Source organism: Myotis lucifugus, unplaced genomic scaffold (genome assembly GCF_000147115.1).
Source record: "Myotis lucifugus unplaced genomic scaffold, Myoluc2.0 scaffold_1, whole genome shotgun sequence".
NCBI lineage: Eukaryota > Metazoa > Chordata > Mammalia > Chiroptera > Vespertilionidae > Myotis > Myotis lucifugus.
In genome coordinates, this window is record NW_005871049.1 from 6,662,503 (window position 1) to 6,676,655 (window position 14,153).

A 14,153-nucleotide genomic window follows, 5' to 3' on the forward strand; every position below is an offset into this window, starting at 1 on the left:
CCTCTCTCTCACTGTACCTCACCATCCCCTCTAGCCCTCAGAGCAGATCACAGTTCCTTCACTGCAAGGGGAAATATATTCATTAAGTATCTGTGATGCCACAGCACCGGGTCAGGGCAGAAGATGCTAAAAGCTGAAAACAGCCTGTCTGCCTTTGTGGCCCTGCTGAGCTGGAGTTCCTGGTTCTAACCTCCTCAGGCTAGAGTTTCTTCCTGTTCCTATAAATCAATGATCTCTTTTCCAGGGGGAGACAGTTAGAAGAACACTTCTGGTTCTTGCCCTCGCCCTCAGGTAACAGGCACATTTCACATGCATCTTCTTTCATGCTTTCAACAAATACTTCTTAAACCTTTATAACCCTGGGCCAGTCACAATAATAAATGCTAGGGATACTGCGGCGGGCGAGGCAGCAAGGTCCCTGTTCTCCGGGGATTTACAGTCTAGGGAGGTGCGCGGGGAGGGGGGGGACGGGGGACGGACAAGACAATAAACATACGGAAAAATGCACAGACAAGACAATATTAGAAATAAGTGTGCTACAGAGCATTGGAACAAGGGACATGCTAGACTAGAGTGTGGCTCCTTTAGACTGGGGGCAGACGGGGAGGGACAGGAAGAGCCCCTCTGAGCAGGCAACATTTCAGCTGAGACCTTAATCACAAGAAAGCACCAGGCACACTAAGATCTACTAGTAAAGAACATTCCAGGCAGAACAGACACTAGCACAAAGCCCTTGAGGTAGGGATGAAATTGCTGTGTTCCCAGAGCTGAAAGGAGGCCAGTGTGTCTAGATGGCAGCGCCTGAGGGGAAGAGTGGCAGGAGATAAAGTGGCAGAGTTGAGGGCCAGGGCTTGCGGGCAGGGGCTGGCAAACCTGAGACCTGTTAGAGTCTCTTGGGGGACTTCATTCGGTGCCTCCCCCAGAGGTCAGCTTCCCTTGTTCTGCGGTGGGGCCCAGGCATCAAAGGTGCCCAGAGGGTTCCCGTGTACAGCCAGGGTTGAGAATCAGGGATGCCTGGGTTTCAGGGAGTTTGATTTTCTCCTAAGTGGGATGGGAAGTCACTAAAGGGCATTAAGCAGAGCAGTGATTGGATTGGAATAATTTATTTAAAAGATCCCTCTAGGTGCTCTATGGATTGTGGTGGATCAAGACAGGAAGCAGGCTACTATTGTCTTTGTGATGACGCATGCTTTCATTTCTCCTGGGTAAACACCTAGGAATGGAATTGCTGGAAACAGCCCAAACATCTATCAAAAGGTGAACGGATAAACACATTGTGACATGTTCATACAATAAAATACTACTCAGCAGTAAAAATAAAGAACTACTGGTACGTACAATAACATGGACAAGTCTTAAAACCATTATGTTGAGTAAAACCAGCCAGACACAGAATAGTATATACTATGCTTTCCTTTAGAGCAGTGGTTCTCAACCTTCCTAATGCCGTGAACCTTTATTATAGTTCCTCATGTTGTGGTGACCCCCAACCATAAAATTATTTTCGTTGCTACTTCATAATTGTAATTTTGCTACTGTTATGAATCGTAATGTATATGCAGGATGTATTTTCATTGTTACAAATTGAACATAATTAAAGTATAGTAATTAATCACAAACACAATATGTAATTATATGTGTTTTTGCGATGGTCTTAGGCGACCCCTGTGAAAGGGCCGTTTGACCCCCAAAGAGGTCGCGGCCCACGGTTGAGAACCGCTACTTTAGAGGTTTAAGGAAAAGGAAGACTTATCTGTAGTTATTGCAACCAGAAGTGGCCACCTTTAGGGTAGCAACTTACTGGAAGGGGGTTCCTAGGGAATTTATTAGGGTAACAAACATGTTTTACATGGGTGTACACATTTACCAAAACTCACTGAATTGTACACCTAGGATCTGTACATTTCACGGTATGTGAAGTTTGTCTCAATTAAAAAACGAAACAAAACAAAAAGACTGCCACACACCTGCTGGAATGGCTTTAAAAGCAAAACCCATACCCAAGTGCTGAAGAGGATGTGGAACCACTGGAACTCTCGTAGATTGCTGATGGGAGTGCAACATGGAAAATAGTTTGGCAGTTTCTTATAAAATTAAACAGGTACTTACCATATCAGCAAGCTCACTTCTAAGTGTTTACCCAGAAGAGATGAAATATGTCACATGAAGACCTGTATGTGAATGTTTACAGAGAGAGGCAACAGGGGTTACAGTCAGGAGGCTATTTGCAATGTCCTGGCTGATGGAAATGAAGATGCGCAGTTAACAAATACAAAGTATGCTCTGTCCCTCTCTCTTCCTCTCTGTGAAAAATCAATAAAAATATATTTTAATAAAAAAGAATGCTGCTTAGGTTTGGTACCAGCACTGGATGGGTGGCAATGTCCTTTGTGGAACCATGGAAGACAGGGAAGAGGAGGCTGGGAGAGGAAAGTCGAGAGTTCTTTGCTATCCATGGTAAGTCTGAGTGTTTATCAGACTTTGTGGACACCTTAGCCATACATTTTTGGAAAAGATGCTTCCAACTTTTGTTGTCAAAATATGAGCTCTCGGTGCTGTGATGCACCTCCTTGAAGCTGGAATAGTAGAGTCAGGAATAGGCTTATGACACACAGATTTAGATATACCCTAAAGTTTTCTGTATCCCTGTGGACCAAACAGATAGAATAGGAATCTATTCAGGATGAGATGAAGTCATAAACAGTTCAATCCAAGCAAAATGGCGTGGTCACCTGAGTGGGGGTTATAGGAGCTGTAGGCTTGAAGATTAGATGCTGATATGATTTCCATTCAGGGAGGTGGGCGAATAGGACCATTCCTTATTAGTTATCTATTAACATAACAAATTAACCCCAAATTTAGAGGCTTACCATGACAATCAATGTTTATTATCTCACAGTTTCCGTGGATCAGGAGCTTGGGAGCAGCTTAGTGATCTTTGTATTTTTGAGTCGGAAGGAACTGCTTAGTTTTGAGGTGGGGTGTCTCAAAAGGTCAAACTGTTGGCCAGGGCTGCAGTTATCTGAGGGGGTTAGAGAATGTGTTTCTCAGATGGGTGAGTAATATACACGGCAAGTGAATGCTGGCTGTTGGTTGGAGGACTCAGTCCTTACCACACACACCTCTCCCCAGGGCTGCATGAGTAGCTGGCTTCCTCCAGAGCAAACTATCCAAGACAAGCAATATAGCAACAATGTCTTATGATCTGGCTTCAGAAGTGTCTCTCCATCATTTTCACACAGTCCTATTGGTTACATAGGTCAGCCCTGTTCAGAATGGCGTCTCTTCTCAGGAGGCATTGGGGGCCATTTTGGAGGCTGGGAATGTCTCCTTTATAAGTTTTGGGGTAATGACATATTAAGAGTATAAAGGGACTCATCTTGGTAATGGTGTCATGAGCAAAATTCCCCTAGGTATTTGTGGCTCCAGACCTCATATGAAATTTAACCAGCTTTGGAAGTATGATCAAAAGAATTTGAGATATAAAATTTTTTTTGAATGGTAAGCATGTCTTTAAACATTGAGAAGGGTTACAGTCATACAGAGAAAAATCTTTAAGAAAATTAAACACATTGTATTTATATTTTTGTGCAAAAGAATCTGTATATCTAGTTTTTTTAAATATTTATCATGTTTAAGAGGATATAACCTATTAGAATAACATAGTAAATGTGTAGTACTATTTAAAATGAAATTGTAATGTAAATGTAATCTATGTAATTGATTTACATGTGTGATTTTAAGTGGAAATCTTGCAAAATGTAAATGTAATATTAGACATTTAAAAGAACTTAAAATTAACATATCAATAAGATTAATTTATTGGTTATATATATATGTATATATATATATGAATTACTCAAGTACTTGGAAAGAAGTTCTTTTTTGTCAGACAACTGAAGTACTTTTAAAAAATCAAATATACTAAACTTACAAATGCAGTTCAAATATTTAAAGTAGGTCAATTCAGTAAATTTGTAAATGTGACCAAACATTAATCAAAAGCCCCCTTAGAAGTGGTTGTTGAAAGGTAGCTGTATATCTACAAAGTTATAAGTTGAATTTACAAGCTTATAGGAAAATCTCCTTGGGTTTTCATTCTGTAAAGTCAAATATTAATTTCAAAATCAAAGTAACTTCTGAACAATTTCTCTGTGCATGAAAGTCACCCTGGAGTAAGTAAATTCCCTTGGACGGCAGGTGGGGAAGGGGGACGAGAGATTTTGGCTGATGGGCCAGACGATGCCCAAATAAGCTTGAGCCTGACCCTTGCTCCTGCCTGATGGCTAAGCTGGCTCACCGGGATGAGCTCCTCCTTGCCAGGACCAGAGGGTGGGGGAAGGGAAGCAGGGAGCCCTGGCTCAGCCTGGATTGGCTGTGCCCACCCCATCCCCCTTCCTCACTGTGCTCTGTGCATGTCATAAGTGCTGCTCTGGCCTTAATAGCAACTCACAGCATGATTCTTGCTCTGTGCAAAGAAGCTGAGCACATGGAATAATGGCCTTTCTTTATTAACTTGCTCTTTGATTGTGCAAGGGGCTGCTGGCTGACCTGCACTCCGTGTGGCTGTAAAACAAAGTACAGTAAAATCCTGCTGAGGTCCCTGGGCATAAAAGCTGCAAATGCACCGCGTTGTAGTAATATGACTTGTGGATATGAAAGAAAAATACAGCTGCCCGGGCTGGTTTGGCTCAGTGGATAGAGCGTTGGCCTGCAGACTGAAGGGTCCCAGGTTCGATTGTGGTCAAGGGCACATGCCCAGGTTGTGGGCTCTATCCCCAGTGTGGGGAGGGCAGGAGGCAGCCAATCAATAATTATCTCTCATCATAGATGTTTTTATCTCTCCCTCTTCCTTCCTCTCTGAAATCAATAAAAATAAAAAATAAATAAATGACGAATAAAAAAAAGAAAGAAAAATACAGCCAAACATGGTTGTTTGGAGTAGCAGAGTCTCACATTGAATTTTTGGTATTAATATTGAAGATTTATATTTACCATAACTTATCTCGAACCCCCTACCCAGCTGAGTTGTGGGCAGGAGTGCTCTAAAGTTTCCTAATAGTTGTCTTTTTGTGTGTTTAACTCCTAGTTCATGCTCTTTGCCTCGGATGGCATCAAGGTGTGGAAAGGGAGCATCAGAAGTCCCAATGTGCCGAAACCGGTTTGGCTCAGTGGATAGAGCGTCAGCCTGCGGACTGAAAGGTCCCAGGTTCGATTCCGGCAAGGGCATGTACCTTGGTTGTGGGCATATCCCCAGTAGGAGATGTGCAGGAGGCAGCTGATCGATGTTTCTCTCTCATCGATGTTTCTAACTCTCTATCTCTCTCCCTTCCTCTCTGTAAAAAATCAATAAAATATATTTAAAAAAAAAAAAAAGAAGTCCCAATGTGCCGAGGGAGGGGCTGCTCTCTGATCCAGGGTGGTGGGTGGCTCAGTGCTGCCGTGCCCCACCCCCGAATTTCACATATTGCTAATTGGATTTTTGGGAGGGTAGGGATGGGGAATTTTATTTAACAAAGAATTACTGCCTGTTATGTGCAAAGTACCCTGTCTACAAGGATTCAACACCGTGGAAAGGGAGAAAAATGTGTTTACAGATATCTTCAATAGAAGCCAGAGACGGCCGCTACGATGGAAGGAAGGTCCCACAGAGTTCCTCCAGAGCCTGGAGGGGGCAGGGATTCTGAATGGACAGATCCCGGGAGGCTTTCAAGGAGCAGCCACCAATTCTGAGGCCCGCGTAGGGGAACAGGGCATAGGAAGGAAACAATAGATGGCTTCTGCTCTTGAGAATTCATGGTCTAATGGCAGAAATTGACATATTTTGTGGAAAAGGTGACATTTTAGCTAGACTTTGAAAGAGGTGTGATTTTAACAGGCAGAGATAGACAATAAGAGAAAAAGGGATTTCCAGAAAAAAGAAAGCATGAGGACACTAATGTCCCATGGGTACTAATGGTTCCTTTTTCTCTTCCCCCTCCCAGTTCCTCTTTGTCCATAAGGTTTCCATAAACATCATCTTCTTGGCACCGTATGAGCACGTGGTTTCTGTAAGAATCTTCTGACCATATAATATCAGTTGGTGAATGTAGATAGAATACTAATTTAACAGGCTAACCAGTTCTTCCTTGCAAATTTTGGAACTGAAACAAACAAACAAAAATTTCTCTTTGGGTATCAGAAGAGGTAGTCAGCTGTTGATGACTATGACCTAGAGAAATGTAGGAAGAGAGAGCGAGGGAAAAAAAAGGGGGGGAGAGAAGAGAAAGAAATGATGATCCCCAGCCTTTGGACAAGGTTTTATATAACAATAGAGGCCCGATGCACGAAAATTCGTGCAAGAGTAGGCCTTCCTTCCCCTGGCTGCCGGCACTGGCTTCCCTCCAGCACCTGGGACCCCGGCTTCCCTCCTCCAGCCGCCCGCAGGCACCTGGACCTGGGCTGGCTTCCCTCCAGCCCCGGCTTCGTCAGGAAGGACGTTCAGAATGATGTCCGGTCTAATTAGCATATTGTCCTTTTATTATTACGGATTACTCATATTCTTGGCCTTGGATGCCAGTTAGGTCTCTCAAGTCTAAAACTGCTGTTTAAAGAAATCTGCCCACCTTACAGACCTGCAAGTTAACTAACCAGCCTGTTTGGTTTTGTTATTTTTTCCTCCCAGAGGATTTGGCTCTGTTGATTTCCTGCCAGCTCTTACTTTCAAATGGAAATAGTTCAATTTCTCTGTTTCTAGAACATAGAATTCATTATGCCTGGATTTTTGCCAACAATGTCCTTCTCCTGTTTTTAAAGCTGAGATGAATGTTACAGAGTGGCCTAGTGGGCTCGACCCAGGATTAGAAGTCAGGCGGTGATATATTAGATGTCTGTGTGGATGCTCTGTTCTGGGTGGTGGGGCTGCTAGGGGAATGAGATTCGGGGGGAGCGGGGAGAGAGGGCACCTAGGGTGAAACCTTGGGACTAGAGAGGAGAACTGTGTCCAAGAGATTAGGTAAGATTTGGCTGATGTGAGGCAAGATTTAGATTCTTCTCCTGCCCTCAGAGCCCTGGTGAGTATTTACCATAGAAAGGGCATCGTTGTTTACTCCTCTTGGCCATGTGGGTAGAAAGCAGAAAACCAGGTGACAGAGAATATTTATAAAGGGCTCTAGGAAGAACCACTCTATTTTTTTCTATTTACAATGCTCCTTTTCTCTTCCTACCTCTGCAACCCTGCTCATCCTTTTATTTCTGCTAGTGCTGAGAAGACATGGCTTCCTGCACAGAGCAGGAACCTGAGGAATGTGTACATCAGCATAACCTCAGGGCCAAAGGGATTTCTCATTCATGTGGCTCTTTCGAATGACATAGGGAAATTCCTTTACCTTTTATATTAGATTACTTTCTAGGAATATGTTAATGTTTAAAAATTTTTTTCTCTTCTAATTGACTATATATATATTTTTTTAAAATATATTTTATTGATTTTTTACAGAGAGGAAGGGAGAGGGATAGAGAGTTAGAAACATCGATGAGAGAGAAACATTGATCAGCTGCCTCCTGCACGCCCCCTACTGGGGATGTGCCCGCAACCCAGGTACATGCCCTTGACTGGAATTGAACCGGGACACTTCAGTCCGCAGGCCGACGCTCTATCCACTGAGCCACACCAGTTAGGGCGACTATATTTTTTAAACTAAACTTTTCATTTTGGGACAGTTGTAGATTCACATGCAGTTATAAGATATAATACTGAAGAAAAAAGAAAAGAAAAACAAGAAAGAATACTGAGAGAACTTGTGTACCCTTTACCCAGTTTCCCCCAATAGTAACATTTTGTAAAAATATTGTACAGTATCATTGTATGATGCCTTCGTGTACAAAATAAATGTCATCAACATTGATATAACCAAGATACATAACAATTCCATCACCACAAGGATTCCTCATGTAGCCCTTTTATAGTCACATACCCTTTCCTCCTTCCCTGGCCCCCTCATTATCCCTTAATAACCCCTAATCTAGTCTCCATTTCCATAATTTTGTTATTTTAAGAATGTCATATAATGGAATGACACAGCATAAAACTTTTTGGTATTGGCTTTTGTTTTGTTTTGTTTTATTCAGCATAAATTCCTAGAGATTTGTATATGTAGTAATAGTTCTTTCTTCCTTCCCTTATTTATTTTTATTGATTGATGGATTTAAGAGAGAGAGAGGGAGAGAGAGAGAGAGAGAGAGAGAGAGAGAGAGAGAGACATCAAGACATCAATTTGTTGTTCCACTTGTTCGTGCATTCATTGGCTGACTCATGTATGTGCCCTGACTGGGGATTGAACCCACAACCTTGGCATATCTGGCCAACTCTCTCACCAACTGAGCTAGCCGGCAGGGCTCTTTTCGTGTTTTAATTGCTAAGTAATATTTCATGATATGGATGTACTACAGTTTGTTTACTATTCACTCGTGGAAGAACATCTGGGTTGTGTCCAGTTTTTGGCTATTTGAGTAAAGCTGCTACAGGCTTTTATGTGAACACAAGTTTTCATTTCTCTGGCATAAGTGCCGAAGAGTGCAATCGCTGGGTCTTGCGGTAGCTGCATGTTTAGTTTTATAAGAAACTGCCAAACTGTTTTCAAGAGTGGCTGGACCACTTTACATTCCCACCAGCGATGTGATCCAATGTGATCGGGCTCCTCCCCATCTTTGCTACCATTTGATGTTGCCACCATTTTGCATTTTAGCCATTCTGATAATAGTGCAGAGATAGCTCACTGTGGTTTAAATCTGCATTATTTTCCGGATGGCTAATGATGTTGAACAGTTTTTCGTGTGCTCATTTAGCACCAGTGTATCCTCTTTGGGAAATGTGTTCATGTTCTTCGCCCATTTTCTAAATGAGTTGTTACAATTTTTTAAATTGTTGAGCTTTGTGTGTTCTCCATTTATTCTAGATACCAGTTCTTTGTTGGATATATGGCCTTAAAATATTTTCTCCCAGTCTATAGCTTGTTTTTTCATCTTATCAGGGTCTTTGGAGAAAAAAATGTTAATTTTGAGAGATCCAATATATCAAATTTTTTTTTTTTATGGATTGTGTTGCTGGTGTCTTTGAAAAAGTCATGAAGTTTTTTTTTCTAAAAGTTTTACGTTTAAGTCATGGCCGCATATTTTTAATTAGCTATTTAGACCTATGTCTGAAACAAGCCCTAGCATGCGGAGTTCTTTCCGCTCTCATTTCCTTTCTCAGACATCCACTGAATGTCAGCTATGACTCAATCACTGATACCAAGTCCTGGATACAGTTCTCGCTTAGGTACATGCTTCTGACTTTGTTATGAGTCAGTTGAATGATGTACTTAAAAGCGTGAGCGTTGGAGACAGACTCTTGATTCAAATGCTGGTGCCACCCCTCCAAAGCTTCGTGACCTTTAGCAAGTGATTCAGTCCCTGGAACGTTAATGTTTTCACATCACTCACATCTGAATGGAAATAATCATAATACCTATTTCTCAGGATTGTGAGAAGAAAATAAAATATTACATGTAAAATGCTTAGCCCGGTACCTGGCCTGTACATAGAACACACTCAGTAATTTTTGGTGCCCCCCCAGGCAAAGATGCTCCATGTACCTTCCTCGCCTTAAGAGTCTCCTTCCCTTGTGTCCATTTCTTCCTCTTTGCCCCTCCTGGTCCTAATTATTCTACATCTTCTATGAAACCTTCTCAACCTACTTCAGCATCTGCTAGAATTCCTTATCTCCAAATCATTGTGGTATTCGTATATGTGTTCAGGTTGCCTTTATTGTTTCAGGGATGTGGTATGTGCCTCCTTGAAGGCATGCCCTAGCTCTCCATGGAGTCCGGTGGGCATCTGGTGAAGACTCCTCACGTGCACAGGACACTGATAGTGGGATCTTAATTATAACATGTTTTGTAGAAAGCAATTTGGCAAAATGAAATCCGGAGCCTCTAACCCAGTGATTTGACTTTTTCAGGTTCTGTCCAAAGAATGGTTAGATACTTGAACCAAATTTTATGTATAGGAATATTTCTCACAGCTTTATTGGTAAAAGTAAGGATTTAGAAAAACAAAAGTGTAAACAATAAAAAATCAGGAATCATGCAAAGTCCATTTATGTGGTGAATTATTATATTGTCAATAAAATTCTATTTTCCTAATCATAGAGCATATAGCTGTAATGGTATTAACTAAAGACCTCTTTATAATAATGAGAAAGCCCAACTATATGAATAAATTAAATCTAAAACTTGTCACAAAATAGAATTATAGTAGTTCAGTTTTACTAATTTCAATAGAATTACAGTATTAACCATTTTTTTGGTTAATCCTCACCTGAAGGTATTTTTTTCCCCATTGATTTTTAGAGAGTGTAAAAGGGAAGGAGGGAGAGAGAGAGAAACACAGATGTGAGAGAGACACATTGATTGGTTGCCTAATGCACCCCTCCGGGCCTAGGGATTATGACCCCCCTCCTTTTTTATTCTATTTTATTATTATTTTTTAAATATATTTTTATTGATTTCAGAGAGGAGGGGAGAGGGAGAGAGAGATAGAAACAATGATGAGAGAAAATCATTGATTGGCTGTCTCCTGCAGGCCCCCTACTGGGGATCGAGCCCACAACCTGGCCATGTGCCGTTGACTGGAATTGAACCCAGGGACCCTTCAGTCCACAGGCTCTATCCACTGAGCCAAACAAGGTAGGATCCCCCCATCCTTTTTAAATGTATGTATATAGACACACACACACACACACACACACACACACACACACAAACATATAAAAAATATACACCAAAATTTTAGTGGTGATTGTTTTTAAGTAATAATGTTTTTGGTGACTTTAATTTTGATTTTGGCTTCTCTAAAACATAACATTTATTACTTTTAGCATAGAAAATAAAAATGACAGTTATAATCTGTTGTAGGTTTTTTTGGATACTGTTTACACAAATATAATGGTCATTCATTCATCACATTCAAAATATTTATTAACTGCCTACCAGTTGTTAGGCTCAGTACTAGAAACACAGTAGAGAACACAACTGACACAGTCCTTTAATCACCAATTCAAGTGAAGGGTACAAAAGCTTAGAAAACACAGAGAGATGTAATAACATAGTGATAGTACTGAATGTTGTGGAAGCTTAGAGAAGGGTGGGGGTTAGGGAATAGGATAAGGCTATTTGGTAGAACGTAAGTGACTTAGAGCCAAAAGAAAGGATATAGAGAGGGGAGAATGATCCAAGCTTAGGGATAAGCATTTTCAAAGGTTCTAAAGGGACACACCACTAAAGAAATGTGAAAAGTCACATGACAAGGGAATGGAAGGGGGGATGTTGGAAGGAGAGCTAGAAAAAGAAAGTAGGAATTGGAACATGAAGGTCCTTATGGGTTATGTTGATGACATGTTCTATCCATAAGAGTAAACAGGAAAAAAATGGCATTGAATGGGTTTTAAATGTGATCATATTTTTTCTCTAAAGAGATCACACTGACTACTGAGTAGGGAATGAATTAGAGGGGGACAGGACTGGAGGCAAGGAGGCCAGTTAGCAGTAGCTTGGGTCACTGTGATGATGATAAGGGCTGTAGGGATGGAGAGTGAGACCTGATGAAGAAGTGACGTGGTGATTGATTGGGTTGGACTGGTGGTGGTGGAAGGGGAGGTGTCAAGGTAAAGCAAGTGTCAAGGACAATGTTTTGGCTCCTGGGTTGGCAATTGTGTCTGTTGGTACCACTAATTGAAATATGGGACAGATGAGGAGGTGCAAAGTGGGAGGGGAGTTGAGCTCCGTTTGGGACATGCTGAGTTTGAGTTTCCTGTGGGAAATCCAATGGGGTGTTTAGGAAGCTGTTGGGTAGATTCAAGTCCAAAGGTGAGGTGTGACACTGGCCATAGAGACAGGCATGTTGGGGGGGGAGGAGGAGGTGGCAATAATGAGGGTAGATGAGATCACCAAGAGATGTATGTAGAAAGGAAAGAGAAGAGGGCTGAGGACAGGACCCTAAGGAAAATATACCTTTAAGGGACTGAAAGTGAGAAAGAAAATGGGCTCAAACCTGGTCTGGGACAGAAATTTGGTGTGTGATGTAATTTACAACTCCTTCTGGGAAGCAATTAGCATTCCTGATAAAGTGCGTGAACAGTTTTCTGACAGACTTTAATAAGACTGAGAACTCCTTCTGGGAAGCTAGGGTTACCCATCCAGCTGATTGACTAGCCTAATAATCTTTAACCAGATGTTCTTTTTTAAAGTTCCATTCTAAACATGGTTGGTAAACCATTCTTCTTTCTAATAATCTTTAACCAGATGTCTTTTTAAAGTCCATTCTAAACATGGTTGGTGAACCATCTCTTCTTCTCTTCTTCTCTTCTTCTTCTTCTTCTTCTTCTTCTTCTTCTTCTTCTTCTTCTTCTTTCTTTCTTTCTTTCTTTCTTTCTTTCTTTCTTATAAAATGCCTCAACCAGAATTACTCCATCAGTTGATTTTTTTTTTTCAAAATGCTTCTCAGGTACTCAAAAACAATTGGTTTGAGGCCTTGCTTTAGCCAAAGAGAAAGAGAAAGCTGCAAGAGAGTAAGAAAAGGCAGGCAGGTAGGAGAGAACGCAGTCTATTGGTGTGTGGACGCCAGGTGGGAGCAGGGCATGCGTGGACAACCATGTCACATGCCAGTGGATGTTAAGGACAACAAAGGTGACAAATCGCCACTGGATTTAGCACCAAGAATGTCAGTGGTGATCTTGGCAAGAGCAGTTTCTCTGGGGTGATTGGGAGCATAATTCAGACTGCAGTGGGCCCAAGTGAGTGCAGACCATTCTTTCAACAAGTGTGACTGCAAAGAGGAAGGAAGAGGGAGAGCGCTTCGAGAGGGTTTCTTTTCAGTGGGAGACGTAAGTACATTTAAATGTTTGGGAAGGACTCAGTAGCCAGAGAAGGAGGAGGTACCCACCTGAAAGGAGAGTTAATCTTTTTTTGTTTAATATATTTTTATTGATTTCAGATAGAAAAGGGGGAGGGCGAGAGAAATAGAAACATCAATGATGAGAATCACTGATCGGCTGCCTCCCGTACGCGCCCCCCACTGGGTATCGAGCTCACAACCAAGGCATGCGCCCTGGCCAGATCCGAACCTGGGACCCTTCAGTGTCTGCAGGCCGACACTCTATCCACTGAGCCAAACCAGCCAGGGCAAGAAGAGCTAGTCCTGAGTTAGAGGCTAGCGAAAGTGAGTGAGGCTCAGGGCATCCTCAGCCCGTGGAAGGTCATCTCTCAAACTTTGTGATAGGAAAGAAGGGGGAGCGTGAAGGTCAAAGCTGGGCCTGTGCAGTGGCCTGTCACTCCTGTGACGTAGGAGTCGTGAGCGCTGCACAAGGTCTGCGGTAAGAGGAAGGATGGCAGGACCAGAGGAAGCTCTGAGGAAGATCCTGAGCACAGCGGGAGATTGCTGACTGGGAAAACAGTGATTTCAGGACATCCCCGAGGTGGCCGAGGCTGAATACATTGTGGACCCGATAAGTCTGTGGTTTTCTCGAATGGTGCTTAGACATCGTGATTTGGGCATGAAGGCTAAAATATTTCAACTAATCTGGACTGTGCTCAGTGACACCATGGAAGCTTTGCAGCTTCCTCTGCCCATCCTTTTAATACGACTCCTTCGTTTCCAGCTCAGGCAGGCTCTGCGTCGAACTCTGTAGACACTTCTGAGTGATCTCGTCCACTCCCATGGCCTCAGTTAATCTCTAAGCTGTAGCCCAGCCTTTCCTTTCTGCCTTTTGGGCATCTTCAAATGGGTGTCTCCTCAAATCGAACTCAGCAATGTCCCCACTCTTTCATTTCCTTTCCTCTGAAAATGAATATAAGCTCCAGGAGGGCAGGTCTTCCCTTGTCTTTTTCATTCCTGGACGCTGGAGCTCAGAGCTCAATGAATGCCACTCAGTTCTCTAAACCTTCCTTTTTTTCTTTCAGTTTCTTTTTTATTGAATTTATTTTGGTAACAATGGTTAATAAAATTATACAGGTTTCAGGTATACAATTCTACAACACACCATCTAGATATGGTAATGTGTGTTCACCACCCCAAGTCAAGTCTCCTTCCATCACCATTTATCCCCCCCACCCCCTTACCCCTTCTATCACCCCTCT